The sequence below is a fragment of the Hemiscyllium ocellatum genome, chromosome 32 (genome assembly GCF_020745735.1).
Source record: "Hemiscyllium ocellatum isolate sHemOce1 chromosome 32, sHemOce1.pat.X.cur, whole genome shotgun sequence".
NCBI classification, from domain to species: Eukaryota; Metazoa; Chordata; class Chondrichthyes; order Orectolobiformes; family Hemiscylliidae; genus Hemiscyllium; species Hemiscyllium ocellatum.
Window position 1 is genome coordinate 20,827,899 of NC_083432.1, and position 19,612 is coordinate 20,847,510.

Below are 19,612 nucleotides of genomic sequence, written 5' to 3' on the forward strand. Positions count from 1 at the left end.
TTGTTTTGGTGGACGCTGCTGCCGTCCTGTTTTGGTGGAGAAGGGAAAACGGTGTGTTGAAAATGATGGCTAGGGTGCCAATCAAATGGGCTGCTTTCACTTGGACAATGTTGAACTCTTGAGTGTTTTTGGAGCTTCATTAATCCAGACAAGTGGTGAGTATATGATGCCACTCCTGACTTATGTGTTTTGTAGATGATAGTCAGGCACGAGACAGTCAGGAGATGAGCATACATCACAAAATGCCAAGTCTTTGACCTGTGGAGCAAGCTCAAGTAAGAAGATGGCAATGTCACATACTCAACACTTGCCAATTCAAAAGAAAAGCCCTGATCAAGATACCAAGCTAGTATGTGATAATTCATTTTTAAACACTTTAACATCAAATGCAGAAGTAATTTTCCACATCCTCTCTGCCAGCAAATAGCTGTGTCCACTGGCAGTCTAAATCAGCAACACAGATTTGCATTATGCACAATCCTGCATTCCAGTTTTAAGATGAGACAATCGTGGGCTGTATATGCCTAAATTTCCAAGGAGTTGTCAGCCTCCCTGTTGGGTCTGCAAATCTGGAGAATGACTTGATACATGTTTCCTTAATGACTTTGTGGAATTTCAATCAGAGATCTCCAGGTTTGTATCGACTTGATTGATCCATACTTTGGGAATTGAAAAGGCCAATTCCTTTCTAAATGATAAGGAACTTCAAACTATGGAGAAGTAGACAGATTTAGGGTCTGTATACAAAATAACAAAAAGCTAGTGGTGGCAAATAAATATTTTTAATGGCAACTTATCTCAAAGGCTGAAAAGGAAAGTGTGGTAGTTAGCTTACAGCGATGTCACGTTTATGTTCAGACCCTCTTAAGAGTATTGTGTCCAGTTCTGCAGAAAACACCTCAGGAGGAAAGTACTGACTTTGGAAGGTTTGCAGTGAAAACTTACTTTATTGATAGCAGGGATAAATTATGAGGGGTGGTTGCACAAGCAAGGTTTATAGATATTTCCTGATCAGCCTGTTTTGCACTCCTCTGCAGCAGGTGGGACTTGAACCCATACTTCCTGGCTCAGAGGTAAAGACACTACTACTGTGCCACAGCAGCCTGATCAAACTAGGTCTGTATTCCCTTAAATGTAAACAGTTTGAGGTGGTACAACTGAAGTGTTGAAGATTAAGGAATTTGACAGGGAGAAGAAATTCCATTGTGTGAGAGTCCAATAAGGGACAATAACCCAAATAAGTGTAGCTGATGGCATAGTGGTAACCTCACTGGACGCGCAATCTAGAATCCCAAACTAAGGTTCTGGGGATAAGGGTTCTGAAACCCACCATGGCACTATGCCCATCGATAAATTGGCTGAAAATGCAAAACTTAGATTTGATGAGATGTCACATTCCTGATGAAAGACTTGTGCTCAACTTGTCAACTCTCCTGCTCCTCTGATGCTGCCTGACCAGCTGTGCTTTTCCAGCGCCACACGTTTTGCCTCTGATCTCCAGCATTTGTAGTCCTCACTTTCTCCTCTTTGACGTTGCTGTATGGATGTAAGTTTGCTTGCTGAGCTGGAAGATTTATTTTCAGATGTTGCATCACCGTGCTAGGTAACATCATCAATGAGCCTCTAGTGAAGCACTGGTTTTTGTGACCCACTTTCTGTTTGTGTTTAAGTTTCCTTGGGTTGGTGATGTCACTTTCTGTGATGTCATTTCCTGTTCTTTTTCTTAGAGGGTGGTAAATGGGATCCAAATTGATGAGCATGTTGTTAGAGTTACAGTTGGAAATGTCTGAAAATGAACTTCCCAGTTCATCGAGCAAACTTACATCCAGAACCTCAACCTGAGTTACAAATCTTCTCAAAACTCGCCATGTTGCTATATGGTTTCTTCCATAATTGTTACCGCTAATAGTCTCCCAGGAATACTGGAATCCAACTGTTGATGGCATGTGAACATGAGACAGCGGAGTTTTAAGATGAGCTGATGGCTTCCTGACAGTTGGAAGTTCTGTTTACAGAATAGCAACATAAGAGTTAAATACATTCCAACTTGTATTCACACTTGGTTCCCTCAGCAACTGCCTCCTCTGAAGACTTACCTTCAAGACAAGTTGCAGTGACATTTTTAAGATGAAGTGGATGCTTCTTGGTGTAAAAGCACCAAATTTTGATGATTATTCTCACTGCATTTATAAAGTTGTGCTTGGAAGCAGGTAAGGGAATAGCGTTAGATGGTTGTGAATATGGCGCAGGGAAATTTCCATTTCACAAGTGTCGTTTCTAATAGTGTATAATTGCAATGCTGACATAGAAATGTGGAAGTACTCAAGTGCTGTTTGAGTTTTATATAACTTTGAAAGCTTTTGTCATAGCTGAGGAGTAGTCTACACTATGCAGACTTGAATTGTTCTCAAGCATGAAGATCTGCAAGACGAGCCCTTAATAGTCAACATGAGCGTAAACCATTACCAACCACAGAGTGAAGGCTATTGGTCACATTAGCCTGACAGCATTAAATATCGCTCGCTCGTAAATGTTTTTCAATATTTTTATCTTTACTACAGTAGTGAATTATCAACTCCTAATCCAAGCTCAAATGTACTATTACCCCCATAAGTAGATTAAGTCCTTCAGATTATAATAGTTGACCAGGAGCAGTGATCTGATCTGCTTGGCTATTTGCAGGAGCGCCTGTAACAGCATGGTGGCTACTGGGAAGATGGGGAATGGCAGGACCATCGGAGGGTCAGGACAAAATAACAAGGGAGCAATGATCACTGTCAGACTAACAAAATACTGGCAGAAATTCAGCAAGAACTTACATTCATACAGTGCCTTTAACATCGGAAAGACTGTAAGGTACTTTAGAGAGTGGGGAGAAAAGAACAAACTGGACAAAAGGAATCGATCCTGGGCTATAAACTGACAAGTTAGCAGAGATGACAGAATTTTGGCTAAAAAAACTGGACTCTGAGAAGTTTATTTTAGAAACAGAAAAGTGGCAGTAAAATTCAATGGATAGGTAGCACAACAGGTTTTAAAATTAAGAAACCAACACTGATATTTAAGGATAGAAATGATATGCAAGTTAAAGTTAACACACGTGAAGATTTATAGCTGGCCGTGTTTGGATAAGTTGGAGTTCATTGATGCAAGAAGGTGAGAAGCGTGCTGATATTGAGCATGTAGTTTTCTAAGAGTGACTGACTAAGGATTTGCAACAGCATTGGGAGCAGTGGTTGGCAAATGTTACACAACATAGGTGATGAATAGGATATTGGGGAATGAAGATCGGCTCACCATCAGACAGGCAGGCAAAATGTTGAGACAAAAACAGAAATTGCTGGGAAAACTCAGCAGGTCAGGCAGCATCAGTGGAAGAAAAAGCAGAATTAACATTTTGGGCCCAGTGATCATTCTTCAGAATTGATTTTACCTCAGAAAACATGACTATATACACTGAAGGTGGAGTGGGGAGGAGTAAATGACAGGTGGGGCAGACAATGGAATGTATAAAGGTCACCCTGGGAGAATCGAGCATTGCTAATGGGCACCATAAGTGGCTGAGAATTGGTTGTTTTTAGTAGCTGTCCATGTGATGACAGGGTTGGGGTAAGGACATGGGAGGAACTGCTCAGGCCCTAAAGTTATTGGACTTAAAATTGAGTCTTAAAGGCTGCAGGATCCCAAGGAAAATGAGATGCTGTTCTGTCAGCTTGTGTTGAGCTTCACTGGAGCAATACACCAAGTTTGAGATGATAGAGATGTTGGCCAGGGAACACGGTGTGTTAAAGTGGCAGGCAACTCAGAGTCATTTTTGCAGACAGAACGTAGATATCATGCAAAGCAGTCTCTGTGATGATATTACCCCTTTTTAACAAGGTTATACTGTCCTTGGCTCTCTTTCTTAGAGAGGTCGTAAAAGCAGTGATTCCGAAAGGTCTTGGTTTGAAGTGTTTTAGGGTCCATTTGATCATAGCTAACAGATACTGCCTCAGGTAAAATGCTTTCAAGTTTTTCATTTAAAAAAGCACTTGTACAATGAAATGGGAGTGGCCAGTTCTCCCAACCCAGCTTTTCTCTGGTTTGGTTTGGATTTTGCACACTGGCTGTTCACTGAAAGCAGGCTGAGGGGCTGCTGGTACAAGAAAGTGTTCCAAGCTGAATCCCTCTGCCATCTCTCTCTCTCTCTCTCTCTCCTTTTTCTCTGTCTCTCTGTCTGTCTCTGTCTCTCTGTCTCTGTCTCTCTCTGTCTCTCTCTCTCTGACACTCTGTGTTTGACTTTTTTTCCTCTTGTGCCAAGGGCTGTTCATGGGTATTTAAGGGCAAACATTTGGAACAGCATCATTAAGTTCGGATAATATGTTAGGTTTTTGGATAGGTTAAGTTATTCTGTTCTCTTTTGTGTTTCATTCAACAATCTTGCAAATAAATTCTGTTTTCTTTAAACATGGTAGTTGGGCCAACTGCATCCCTCCTGGAAAATCCACTGTACACCTGCTTAAAACAACTCACAAAATTAGGGCCTGGGCTACTTTCTTGTAATGTTTTGAAGGGACCTGGCCTCATCCATCAGTCTCCCAGTTTGCATATAATGTCTCCTATGTAGAACAGGCCATGTTGTGAGCAGCAAATAATGTAGACTATATTGAATGAAGTGCAGGTAAATCACTGCTTCACCTGGAAGGTGTGTCTGGGATCTTGGATGATGAGGAGAGAGGAAAATACAGGCAAGTGTTGCACCTTTTGCGGTTTCCTTGGAGCTTGTGGAGGAGGGTGTGCTGTTGGGAGTAAAGGAGGGGTAGACCAGCATGTTTCAGAGAGAATCGTGTTTGTGAAAGGCTGATAAGGGATAGGAATATGTGTCTGGTGGTGGCATCCCACTGGAGGAGGGAGAAATGGTGGTTAATAATCCTTTGGACATGAATGCCGGTAGGATAGAAAGTGAGGACTGAGGGACCCTATTGCTATTGTGAGCGGTTAGAGAGGTGGTGAAGGCCACAGTCATACGTGACTGAGAGCCAGTCAACAACAGTGCTGGGGAATCCTTGATTGAGGAAGTTAACGTCAAAAATGTGGCGCTGTAAAAGCACAGCGGGTCAGGCAGCATCCGAGGAGCAGGAGAATCAACATTTCGGGCAAGTGCTCTTCATCAGAAATGTGGCTTGTGGGCCGGGAGACTGAGAGATGAATGGGAGGGGATGGGGCTGGGGAGAGGTAACTGAGAGTCCGATAGTTAGGTGGACTTTGAGAGGATCCCCTGGTAGATGCTGGCATCATCGGAAAAGATACAACAGAGACTGAGAAATCAGGAGAATGGTGTAGAGTCTTTACAGGAAGCAGGGTGTGAGAATGTATAGTCCAGGTAGCTGTGAGTCAGTGGAAGCTGCAGTGGTAGAAGCCTCACTATCCACTAATCTAGCTTCTTGTGACACATTACAGCTGCAGGGAAGGCTTTTTCAGAGACTGTCAGCTGACACTGACTTGCCCGGCAAGGGTCAAGCCATGAACAGCCTGCTCCCCTGCCCCTATCATTTTGGAGAACAGCCAGCACAAGGCTACCCACGGCAGTAAATACAATGCTACCAAGCCTCTGAAAATTCCGTTTTGGGAGGTCTTGAATTTTCAAGGTTTTAGTTAGACTTGAAAGGATTTGCAGCAAAATAAGTGTTCCTCTCCTTTGGTTTTGAAACAGTCAATCATAAGAAGATTTCACAACAGCATAGATTCCATTGAAGCTAAACTCAAACTTATTTATTTATTTCCTTGTTAATTAGTGAGCTGCTGTGAAATAGTTATGAAGATACCTGAAGCTGTCTAATGCTTATTAAACTTTGATTTTGGGGTGAACATTGAATAAACCCCTTTGTATGTTGCCAAATTCTTTGGCTTCTTCCGTTGTTTATGCATAGTATTGACACTGAGCTCCAGCCCTCATGACCAGCCTCATGATGAGCTTTGATAGTATCAGACAGGAAGGCTGACACAAAGTCATGGATGGGCCAACATTTGCTGCAACTGAACGTCAAGCAAAACCCAGCTGCTCTGGGACAAAATCTGGGAATACAAGCAAAGCCAGAATTGAAAACACGCTGAAACTTAGATTGGTTCTAGGGCAGGAGGAGGTAAAATGTGTGGAGGTGGGAACCTATAGGAGGAATGTGAAGACAAGGATGAATAAGTATTTTAAAACTGAGGTATTGAATTTAATTTTAGACGTGAAACAGTGTTTGTCCTTGATGGAACAAGTGTTCCTTTGCAGTGGAATGTAGCTTTATATTCTTGTATTATTTAAGACTAGCTGTATCGTAAATAATGTAAAACTGTGAAATTATTCTGGATGAGAGAAGTTCAACATGACTTGTATTGCTGAGATGGGAAACTGGTGAATATTTCATGTAAGAAGAAAACTGTTTTTGAAATGAGTGCATTTGTATGCGGAACTGCACTGTGCAACCATAGCAGCCTCTTTATGGAAAACATTCGCTTTCCAGTTTTTTCTTGATATCCCTGAAGGCACGAGCTCTTCAAAAGTGCACTCCATTGCCTCCTGTATTCAAATCGTGTAAACCCATTTTTATCTTGATATGGCGCCTGTTATATCTGTCTGCATTTCCAAGCATGGATCACCAGATGCAGTCGAGAGTGGAGTGGGTTCCAGAAGCAGTCAAATATAAGAGGGAAGTATAAGGCAGGAAAGTTTCTAGCTTTCAAGCTCCAACAAGACTCCAGCAGCTTGGTACGATCCCAGACAAAGTTTGACTGGTACCAGATCCATAAACCATCACTTAATCCACCACTGATGTTCAGTCACAGCCGTGTGTCCCATCTATAAGATGCACTGCAGGAATTCACCAAAATTCCTTCAGACAGCACCTTTCTGGGTTTTACTTCTGGCACTTGGAGAAACACTCCGGTGCTCTCTGGCCCACCAGTAGTGCCAGGAAACCACTTGTTTAATATAGAGCCTTCAATTTATCACTGGCAGGTTTTGCAATGCTTCATAAACCCACACAGAATCAAGTAAATTTAAATTGGACTTCTAATTGCATGTGCAAAGCCTATTTATTTTTTAAAATTTATTTGTGGGACATGAGCATTTATTGCCCACCCCTAGTTGCCCTTCAGAAGGTGATGGTACAGCTGCAGTCCAGGTGCAGGAGGTAGACCCACCATGACCTAGTGATAGTGAAGTAATGGTGAAATATTTTCAAGTCAGGATGGTGAGTGGCTTGAAGGGGATCACAAAGGTCATGGTATTTTCTGCTGCTGTTCTTTTGGATGGAAGTGGTCATGAGTTTTGAAGGTGCTGTCTGAAGGAATTTTGGTGAATTTCTGCAGTGCATCTTAAAGATGGTACACACGGCTGTGACTGAACATCAGTGGTGGATTGAGTGATGGTTCATGGATATGGTACAAGTCAAACTTTGTCTGGGATCGTACCAGCTGCTTGAGTCTTGTTGAAGCTATCCAGGCAAGTGAGGAGTATTCTACCACACTCCTGACTTGTGCCTTTTAGGCTTTGGGGATTCAGGAGGTGATTTACCCACTGCTGTATTCCGAGCCTCTGCCCTGCTCTTGTAGCCATTGTGTCCAGATGATGGTAACGTTCGGGATGTTGATAGTGAGGTATACATTGACGGTAACACCACTGAATCTCAATGAGGGGTGCTTAGATTGTCTGTTATTGGAGAAGGTCATCGCCTGACAGTTGTGTGGTGCAAATATTACTTGCCTATCAACACCAAAAGCAGCGCTTGGATGGGCTCGGAAATCATACAACATTGCAGCAGAGTACAGCACATCGACCCTCGATGTTGCGGTAACCTGTGGAACCAATCTGAAACCCATATAACTTACACTATTCCATTCTTGTCCATATGTCTATCCAATGACCATTTAAATGCCCTTAAAGTTAGTGAGACTAGTACTATTGCAAGCAGTGCATTCCACGCCCTTACTACACTCTGAGTAAAGAAACTACCTCTGTCATTTGTCCTAGATCTCTCTATCACACCTCAGTTTAAAGCTATGTCCCCTCGAGCTGGCTGTCTCCATTGGAGGAAAAAGCCTCTCATTGTCCAACCTGTCTAACCCTCTGGTAATCTTTTGTCTCAATTAAGTCGACTCTCAACCACCTTCTCTCTAATGAAAACTGTCTCAAGTCCCTCAGCATTTCCTCATAAGACCTTCCCTCCATACCAGGCAACATCCCAGTAAATCTCCTCTGAACCCTTTCCAATGCTTCCACATCGTTCCTGTAATGCGGTGACCAGAACTGTACGCAACACTCCAAACGTGACCACACCAGAGTTTTGTACAGCTGCAGCATGTTCTCATGGTTCTGAAATTCAATCCCTTGACCAATAAAAGCTAACACACTGTATGTCTTCTGAATAACACTATCAACCTGGGTGGCAACTTTCAAGGATCTATTTACCTGAACACCGAGATCTCTCTGCTCATCTACACGACCAAGAATTTTACCGTTAGCCCAGTAATCTGCATTCCTGTTACTACTTCCAAAGTGAATCGCCTTTCACTTTTCCACATTAAACTCCATTTGCCACCTCTCAGCCCAGCTCTGCAGCTTATCTACGTCTCCCTGTAACCTACAACATCCTTTGTCACTATCCACAGCTGTACCGTCCTTAGTGTCATCCGCAAATTTACTAACCCATCCTTCTATGTCCTCATTCAGGTGATTCATAAAAATGACAAACAGGAGTGGACCCAAAACATATCCTTTCAGTACCCCACTAGTAACTGAACTCCAGGATGAATATTTCCCATCAACCACCACCCTCTGTCTTTTTTCAGCTAGCCAATGTCTGATCCAAACCACTAAATCACCCTCAGTCCCATGCCTCCTTATTTTGTGCAATAACCTACCGTGGGGAACCTTATCAGATACTTTACAAACCACATCAATCGTTTTTCCCTCATCCACCTGTTTGGTCACCTTCTCAAAGATTTCAATAAGGTCTGTGAGGCACGACTTATCCTTCAGAAAATCGTGTTGACTATCCCTAATCAACTTATTCCTTTTTCGATGATTATAAATCCTATCTCTTAAAACCCCTTCCAACACTTTACCCACAATGAAGGTGAGGCTCACAAGTCTATAATTTCCAGGGTTGTCTCTACACTCCTTCTTGAACAAGTGAACAATATTTGCAATCCTCCAGTCTTCTGGCACTGTTCCTGTATACAATGACAACATAAATATCAAAGCCAATCTCCTCCCTGGCTTCCCAGAGAATCTTAGGATAAATCCCTTCCAGTCCATGGGAGCTATCTATTTTTACACTTTCCAGAATTGCTAACACCTCCTCCTTATGCACCTCAATCCCATGTAGTCTAGTAGCCTGTATCTCAGTATTGTCCTCGACCACATTGTCTTGTCCTACTGTGAATACTGATGTAAAGTATTCATTTAGCACTTCCCCTATCTCCTCTGACTCCACGCACCACATACAACTACTATGCTTGATTTGCTTTAATTTTACTCTCGTCATTCTTTTATTCCTGATACAGCTGTAGAAAGCCTTAGGGGTTTCCTTGATCCTATCTCCCAATGACTTCTAATGTTCTCTCCTGGCTCTTCTTAGCTCTCTCTTTCGGTCTTTCCTGGCTAACTTGTAACTCTCAAGCGCCCTAACTGAGCCATCACAGCTCATCTTAATGAAAGCTGCCGCCTTCCTCTTGACAAGAGATTCAATTTCCTTAGTAAACCATGGCTCCTGCGCTCAACAACTTCCTCTCTGCCTGATCAGTACATACTTAACAAGACCTGCAGTAGCTGGTCCTTGAATAATCTCCACATTTCAATTGTGCCCATCCTATGCATCCTAAATCTTGCTTAATCTCATCGTAATTGCCTTTCCCCTAGCTATAACTCTTGCCCTGCGGTATATACCTATTCCTTTCCATCACTAAAGTAAACCTAACCGAATTGTGGTCACTATCACCAAAGTGCTTACCTACTTCCAAATCTAACACCTGGCTGGATTCATTACCCAGTACCAAATCTAATGTGGCTTCACCCCTTGTTGGCCTGTCTAGGTACTGTCTAGGAAACCCTCCTGCACACATTGGACAAAACTGATCTATCTAAAGTACTCGAACTATAGTATTCCCAGTCAATATTTGGAAAGTTAAAGGCCCCATAACAACTACCCAGACACACTTGCTCCTATCGAGGATAATCTTTGCTATCCTATTCTCCTCATCCCTGGAACTATTCAGAAGCTTATAGAAAACTCCCAACAGGATAACCTCGCCTTTCATGTTTCTAATCTCAGCCCATGCTACAACAGTAGACAAGTCCTCAAATGTCCTTTCTGCAACCGTAATACTGTCCATGACTAACAATGCCACACTTGCCCCTCTTTTACCATTTTCTCTGTTCTTACTGAAACATCTAAATCCTGGAACCTGCAACAACCATTCCTGTCCCTGCTCTATCCATGTCTCTGAAATTGCCACAACATTGGAATTCCAGGTACTAACCCATACTGCAAGTTCACCCACCTTATTCCAGATGCACCTAGTTGAAGTAGACACACTTCAATCTAACTTCATGCTTGCCGATGTCTTTTTGCAATCTTGAAATCTTAGTTCTGACTTCACTATTCTCATCCTCCCTTATAGTCCAAGTACAATTCAGGTTCCCAGCCCCCTGCTGAATTAGTTTAAACCCACCCAAAGAGCATTAGCAAGTTCCCCCCCACCCCCCACCCTGTGCAGGATGTTGGTACCCCTCAGGTTCAGGTGTAGACCATCCTGTTTGTAGAGGTCCCACCTACCCTAGAATGAGCCCCAATTATCCAGGAATCTAAGCTCTTCCTCCTGCACAATCCCTGTAGCCATGTGTTCAACTACTCTCTCTCCCTATTCCTCACTTTGCTAGCACATGGCACGGGCAACAAACCAGAGGTTTGTTGTTCGAGCTCTAAGCTTCCACCCTAGCTCCCTGAATTTCTGTTTTAAATCCCATCTCTCTTCCTACATATGTCGTTAGCACCTATGTGGGCCACAACTTGGCGCTGCTTCCCCTCCCCCACAAGGATCCTGAAAACACGGCATCGTGAACCCTGGTACCTGGGATGCAACACACCCACTGTGTCTCTCTGGTTCCCACAGAACCTCCTATCTGCCTCCCTAGCTATGGAGTCCCTAGTGACTAATGCTCTGCTCCTCTTCCCACTTCCCTTCTGAGCAACAGGGACAGACTCAGTGCCAGAAACCTATACCATTGTTGTTCTGCTCAACAACGGTTGCTGAAGGGAACGGCTACAGGGGATCCCTGCACTGCCTACTGCTTCCCTTTCTGTACCCTGACGGTAACCCATCTACCTTCTTCTTTTACCTGAGGCCTGACTATCTCCCTATAACTCCTCTCCGTAACCCCCTCCGCCTTCCCAATGATCCGAAGTTCATCCAGCTCCAGCTCCAGTTCCCTAACGTGGTTTTTGTGAAGCTGAAGTTGGGTGTACTTCCCACAGATGAGGTCAGCAGGGACATTAGTGGTGACCCTTATCTCCCACATTGTGCAGGAGGAACATTCAATTACCCTCACCTCCATTCCCATTATTCTAAATTCCTAAAAAAGACTTCTGAAAAACTTTAAAAAACCAGTCAACTTATCAATTGGTGCACAAAACCTTTGTTGGTTCGAGGAGGAGGACAGGTGGGAGACACTACCCAAGTAGCATTTCAGGTAAAGCAACCACGCACATGTAAAGTCTCACTTATTCGACAGCCCCATGTCTGCTGCTGCTCAGTGTGCGTTCCACCTATACACGAGGTAAACTTTTATATATTTTAAAATTTACCTTCCCGTCGGGCCCCTGGTCCTCACTGTCGCTCCTCCCACTCCAACTCCTGCCAAGAAAAAAATGAACGATGCTGAATTCCTGAAGTAAGCTATTATATCTTTTAAAATTTACCTTCCTGTCGGTAGAGATTAAAATCAAGCACAATGGAAAACAGGATAACGGAATTAAATTCTATGGCTTCAAACACGGTTGGGTTGACTGGTTTTGGCTTATGTCGCCTTAGTTTGGCCATGAGTGTGTTAAAACATACAGCAGGTATGAAGTTTTTCCTTTGGCAAACCGTACAGCTGGGATATCATTAGAGAACGAAACATTCACCAGTGTCTCCCTTGCAATGCTGCAGCTGGTGTGTTTCACAGTTGACCTCTGCTGTCTGAGTTGGACCTCACTTGATGACAACATGAACTGCAGAATTGTGCACAAAGCTCAATGATTTGCCTCCTGTCTGATCTTGCCGGAATTTACTTCTGTTGCAGGAAGATCACCTTTGCTGCAAACGGAATTGACTCAATCTGATTTTACTTTTTGCACTGAGCAGCACTGAGAATTGGCATTAGTCAAATTTTGAATTTAAATATATAGATATTTTCTAATCCGCATGTTCAGTGATGTTATGATTCACCATCTGGAACAAGTGGGACTTGAACCCAAGATTCCTGGTTCCGAGGTGGGGACACTACCACGGCATTACCAGAGCCCCTTATACTGAGCCAGTGTTTTCATTGTACAAAATACTTAGTTCTCCAACAGTGTACAGTTTAATATCTGGTTTGTCATACACCTAGAGACTTACTGTATATCTGCTGAGAAACAGAGCACTGCCAGAAAACTGCTCACTTTCCACAAATCATTCTGCATATTTGTCTAACCCAAATTATACATGAGACTTTCAATACATTTCCTCATTAAAGGAAAACCAATCTGCTGGATTTAAAAGAACTGAAAAAGACAAGATGATCCCTTACAGAATAAATAAGTTTATTGAGGTCCTCTATTTGGAATTATGCTGCATTTACACTCTGAACCAGGGATTGAAAACTCTCTCTACCTATTGCAGTCTGCATTGTAAGACAACAGATGTAATTTCATCAGTTGTTCAAAGTGAACATTGAGAAATCATTTGTTGATGGAGAGTGAGCTATTAATAACTTGGTGCAGAGTACTTCAGTTATCACTGATATTGTTGGCCTAGCAACAAGGAATGACCCGTATTAATGTGACTTTTTCAGCTTCTCTGCTTTCATTTTTGTTTGGCATGATAGCTGCATTATTACAACTGAAATTGTTCATAACACAAAAGTTGTTTTGATAAAGCATTAATCTCTGGCATTGCATATTAATCAGTGTACTCTTGTATAAGATCCAATAATGATCGCTTGTCATGAAACAACAGTGTTGGTAGCAGTCTAATTTCTGATGGGATCTGCAGTAAGGTAGATGTTCACACTTTGGAAAGGCCTGAGGGAGTGGGTTGGGAATATTTAAAACACTGCCCACTGTGATTCAGTGTTCTTACATAATTTACATTTCTTTGGGAAGACAGTTCAAACCAACTTATTGGGGAAAGCAGTTCAATTGAAAGATGCACAGAGAGCCTGAGAGATGAGCAACATTGGAATAAATCATTGTTCAGAATTGGGTGGAATCTGAACAAGGGAGAAAGAAGAGGAAGGTTCATGCAGGTCAGGTGACTAAATTCATTGAGCTGGAATTGTTTAAAAATTGTGCCGAAAGTACAAATAGCCACATGATCTAATAACGGTAATAGAGACCTGGCTCAAACAAGAGGAAGAAAATCTACTTAATATTCCAGCCTACAATGGACTTAGGATAGGTAAAGCAGAGAGATGCATTGCCAGTGTTACCGTCACATTCAAGCAAACTCTGATATGCTGGAGAGTTCAAAGACCAAATATATTTGGTCTGAATTAAAGTGTAATGGATGAGCTGCTCCATTTACAGGGGAAACTATAAAAGACCAAATAATTGCAAGGGGTTAGAGGAGGACATTTGGTCAGGCAATTGCGAGTGAAATAATAATGGGGATTGTCATCTATTCTAATATAGACTGGAAAAATAGCAATGTGAAGGCCAACACGGGAGGGAAATTTCTGAAATGTGTACAAAATAACTTTCTGATCATTTCCCCAAGAAATGTTTTGTTTGCCTTCTTATTTACGATCTACATTTTGACCGCATAGTAATATAATCTACAGGCAGAGGTTTGACTTCACTAGGATGTACTTCTCTGTCACAATCATCAACCCCAAGGCAGTTGCATTGTCCAACTGCTTGCCTGACCTTGAATCTTAAATGTCGTGCTGCTCAGTTGTGTTTGCATTTGATGACACTATCAGGCTCTCGTCTGAATGTGCCTCAGGGCTGCACCACCTTCTTTAGTTGCTCCATGAAGCTCTGCCAAATGGGCACCACCTTGATGCTGCTTGACTGAGTTTCCATCCTGACAAGTCATAAGATTACTATCATACATCTCTGGAATATCTCCTTTTTGAATCTGTCCTTTTCTCTCTGTGTCTCACAGATGCAGACATTCTCTCCCTCAGTAATATGGGAAAGCATGAGGTAGGAAGAATAGAAAATTGGTGAAATGGAGAGAAATGCAGTGGTATAGCGATATCTTCATAGATGAAGTACAAAAAACTCATAGGCACAGCAAGTACAAAGGAGGCAAATAGAATCTTGGCTTTTGTGTACTGTTCAGGTCGCCACATAACCAGAGGGATGTGGACGCTTTGGAAAGGATACAGAAACAGTCTGTCAGGATGTCGTCTGGTTTACAGGATTTTGGTTATGAGAAGAAATTGGATAAACTTGGTTTGTTTTCACTTGAATGTTGAAGGATCACGGGTGACCTGATAGAGGTTTACAAAATTATGGGAGGAATGGATAGAATGGATAGTCAGAGTCTGTTTCACCTGGATAGAAATGGCAACTACTAGAGGAGCAGTATTTCAGGTAAAAAGAAGGATGTGTTTAAAGTAGATGTGAGAGGCATGTTTATTTACACAGAGGGAGGTAAATGCCAGGAATGCACTGCCAGAGGTGATGGTGGAAGTGGTTACCATAACAATGTTTAAGAAGCATCTTGACAGATGCATGAGTCGGCAGGTAATAGAGGGATAAGAACCATGTAGAGGCCAAGGGCTTTAGTTTAGATGGGTGTCATGTTGGCATAAGCTTGCTAGATTGAAGGGCTTATTCTTGGGTTGTACTGTTTTTTGTTCTTTTTCACAGTCTTCAGCTAATCCAAAATACCTCTTTCATAATGCCCTGTATTATCCTCTTTGACCTGAGAAAGGTCTACTCTATCTTCAAACATATTTTGATCAAGATCCTTATTCTCATTTATAAGTCCTGCCTCAGATTCAATTTGCTAATATCTGCCCCAGCCATATATCCAAACTTACTCTATTAATTCTCCCAATTTTTTTATCATTAATAAGTATATCTACTGTCACTGCACCCTTGCCCTGTCAACACTTTTCTTGAAATTTGTGGTTCCATGTTTTTTCTCTTATGATTGTTGTTCAGATTCAGCAGATTCTGAATTGTTGCTTCTGTCAACTGGTATTTGGCACTGACTCCTGTACTTAATATTTGTTGTATGATCTTCTATTCAAGCAGTTTTTCTCCTCCATCCATTAGTTGGTGATTGTCTGATCTGAAGCTAGTTAGTTAGAGGGGAGCCAGATTCTTCCGAAAGGTACTCAACGAGAAACCAATGACACTGACGCCCTGAGCTATTGTCGCATATCTCCTGATCTCGAGTTTTTGGAATAAATAAGTGACCTGTCATCACAGTATTAGCATGCAGTCACAGGAAATAGCTGCCCAAAAATTGAAACAATTTGCTTTTTAAATAAAAGGCTCACCGTCTGCAATCCTATCTTAAGAGGAAGTTAAATCATGAGCCTTTTATGATTCAGTACATTTGTATCTGTGCGTGCAGCTGGCAAGTTATTCCATTAGAGTGATATGCCCTCTGGAAAATTCAGTTTTGCCTTCCATCTCCTGATCATAATCTTTTTTTCTCTTTGTGCTTTCCTCTCCCAGTACTATTCAGTCTAGTATGCAACCTGACTGTCTTAATTAATGAGTTTGTTCTGTGGTGACATAGCTTCTTTCTTCATCTTTGTGTCTTTAAGTTTTTTTTTGTCAGAGACAGAGAAATAATATAATAAAGTGGAAATTACGGTGTTTGAAATGAGGAACTCAATGCAAATTTATCTAAATCAAAGCTGTTAATATCTGAAACTGTAGAACTTTACAACATAAGGATAAATTATTCAGCTAGTCAAGGTATTTTATTTTCCACCCCCCTCCACTTTTTATTTGCATAACAATGTGAGATCTAATCTCTTATGAGTGAACAATATTAGGATTTATTAAACGTTATCATTTACAGAGGATGGTAAGAGAGAGCTATGTGTTCTGACCTCATGATATGGCTCCTTTTGCAGATGCTCAGTAGCTATACTTGGAGTAATGGTAGAATTCCCTTTGCACTATGATGTGGAGGTGCTGATGTTGGACTGGGGTGGGCAAAGTCAGAAGTCACATGACACTAGGTTATAGCCCAACAGGCTTATTTGAAATCACAACCTCTTGGAGTGTTGCTCTGTCATCAGGTGAAGTCCAGAAGTTTGTGATTTCAAATCAACCTGTTAGGCTATAATTTAGTGTCGTGCGACTTCTGACTTTGTCCCTTTACCTTGTAGTAAAGGGGTACTCCTCTTTCCAAGCAAATCTAAGCCGCTTTAAAAGCACTCCAGCACATTTTAACCAGTGATGAAGTATTCTCTGCACTTACATGTATAACTGATCCCTGTCTGTATCGACATCCTCATTGTCAGTCTTAGACCCATCTCTCTGAGATATCTCTATCATGGTCTATCATACTCATCTTAATTTCTGTTGAGCAATTGACCATAAGATCATTATTATTAACTTGAAACTGGCCATACTATCTGGTGTCACCCATAATCTTAATTATTATACTTCTGGCATTTCTCTCATCACTAATGAGCAAGGACAGTTAGGAACAAGTCATAAAAATGTTGAATTTACTACTCACAGCCAAATGCCAAGAATTAATTAAAAACTAAAAAAAGGTAGGAATCTAATGAATCTGAGGAAGCCTATTAGTAAACAAGTCTCACTGTAAGGTTATCCTATTTAAAACAACCATTTATAAACATTTTCATAGCCAATTTATCATCCATCTTCCAATTTCATTCCACACTATTAGATCAATGTTTATTTTTTGGCAATCTCTCATACCAAAATACATCAAAAGCCTTTAGTTGATGAAGTTTACTAAGTCTCCTTGATTATGCATTCAGAAACTTCAGGGTTCTGTGGGTGTGATCTTTTTGGGTTGAATGTTCCCTGTAATCTTAATATACTCTACATGCTGACTTGTAGTACTCCTTATGGTTTGTCTAGCACTATGTTTTTGACATTGTCTATTGTTTCTTGGATAAGAGGTGGAAGAAGAATAGGGAATATGCATGTGGACTAGGCCTAGACAGAACAGATGTGTAAATGCTTTAATAGGTATGTATTAAATAAAGAGATTAGTGCAAGCAAATATGCTTCCTTCAGAGACAGAAAGCTGAATATTGAATTGAAACTGGAGTCCATCGAACTTCAAAGTCAGGACAGGGCCCATTTCAGCTTGGCTAACTGCAACCATTTAATGGCCGTTAATTGATTTCAGGCAAAACTTCCATCCTACTGAGGAGAAAGTCTTCCCTCCGAGAGCTGCTGTCCTACCCCATTTCCTCTAAATCCATGGGATGGTCATGGGCACTCACATGGGCCTGAGCTACATCTGCCTTTTTTTCAGTGACATTGAACAGTCCCTCTTCAGTACATACACAGGTACAGTTCCTCAACTCTTCTGCTGTTACATCGATGACTGAATCAGTTCTGCATCCTGCACCCAGGCTGAACTGGAGCAGTTCATCGACATTGTTAACAACTTACACCCTGTCCTCAAATTCATTGGTCTATCTCGGACACCTCTCTTCACCTTTCTTGATCTCTCTGTTTCCAGTTTATGGACTGACATTTGCTACAAACTTACAGACTCCCATAATTACCTGGACTACCCCTCTTCCGACCCAGTATCCTGCAAAAACTCCATCCCATTTTCCCAATTCCTCTGTCTCTGTCACATCCGCAGTGTCGAGAAGATATTCCACTCCTGAGCATCCCAGATATCCACCTATCTTCCTCTCTCTGTCATCCAGACAGCCCTCCACCGGGCCCGTAAGGGGAAACCTGGACTCCTGGTCACCGCCCATTTCAATTCCCCCTCCCATCCCCTCTCTGATATGTCCATCCTTGCCCTCTTCCATTGCCACAGTGAATCAGACTCCAGGTTAGAGGAGTAACACCTTTATCTTCGGCCTGGGCAACCTACAGCCCGGTGGGCACAACATTTGAGTTCTCCAATTTCAAATATCCTTCCCACCCATCCCCAGACTGCCTTTCCAGCCACTCCCCCCTCCCTTCCAATCCTCTGGAGGATTCATTCCTCTCATCGACCAACCAAGCCGTACCCACCATCTGTCCCTACCTCACTATGCTGACCCTTGCCCGACCCAACATCCCCCACAGCCCCATATCTGCAACTCCCCTACCCCCCCTTACACCCAAAACCATAAGACCAGAACACATGGGAGCAGAAATGAAACCATTCAGCCTATCAAATGTCCTCCGCTATTCAATCGTGGCTGTTTCTCAACCACATTCTCCCACTTTTGTTAACTTCTCCCCCTCCTGATGCTGCCTGGCTTACTGTGTTCTTCCAGCCTCCTGCTTGTCTACATCATTACCAGCAGCACCACCAGAACATATAACCTGTTGAAGGACTTTGCCTGAAATGTCAATTTTCCTGCTCCTCGGATGCTGCCTGACCTGCTGTGCTTTTCCAGTGCCACACTGTCGACTCTAATCTCCAGCATCTGCAGTCCTCACTTTCACCCAGATAACCAGTTCACTTGACATCAGTTGTAGTGAAAATGCTAGGACATATTGTTAAGAAAGTGGTGTCAGCGTATGTGGAAAATCGTAATATGACTAAGAAAAGTCAGCACATAATCATAAAAGGAAGATACGTTTGTCTATCTGTTAAAGTTTTTTGTTGAATTTATATCCATTAGGTTGGATAGGGATAGTCCAGTGGTGGTAGATTTGGATTTTCAAAAAACATTTGAAAAGGTGCCACATGAAACTGTTAAACAAACAAAATGAGAACTCATTAAATTGTGGGTAATAGGAGGGCGTGATCTTGATTGATTAAAGGACAGCAAATGGACAGAGTAAGAATAAACAGGTCATTTTTGGAAGTCTGTAGATGACATGCTACAGGATCACTATTTGTGCCTCAGCTATTTTCAACGTATCAATTATATAGATGAGGCCACCAAGTGTAATGCGTTGGAGTTTCCAGGTAATAGAATGCGAGGTGGAAAAGTAAGCTGTGAGGAGGATACAAAAGGCTGAAAAACAATATAGACATGTTAAGTAAGTGTGAGGGAGCATGTTAGATGCAGTGTAATGTGGGGAAATGTGACATTATCCATTTTTGAAAAGTCAAATTCAAAAGCAGAATATTTTTCAAATGGTGAACGAGACGTTCACAGGAATCTGGGTACATGAATTGCAAAGTTGTTATGGAGCTACAGTATACAATTAAGAAGGAAAATGATGCCTAGTCTTTATAACAAAATAAATAAATCTTACTG

The 19,612-nt window shown here is 42.0% G+C and overlaps 1 protein-coding gene across 1 annotated transcript in view; it reads left to right on the forward strand.

The window, feature by feature from the left end:
• Nucleotides 1–19,612, forward strand: part of adam11 (ADAM metallopeptidase domain 11) — a 156,007-nt gene that overhangs the window by 8,845 nt on the left and 127,550 nt on the right. The gene's annotated exons all lie outside the window — the stretch shown is intronic.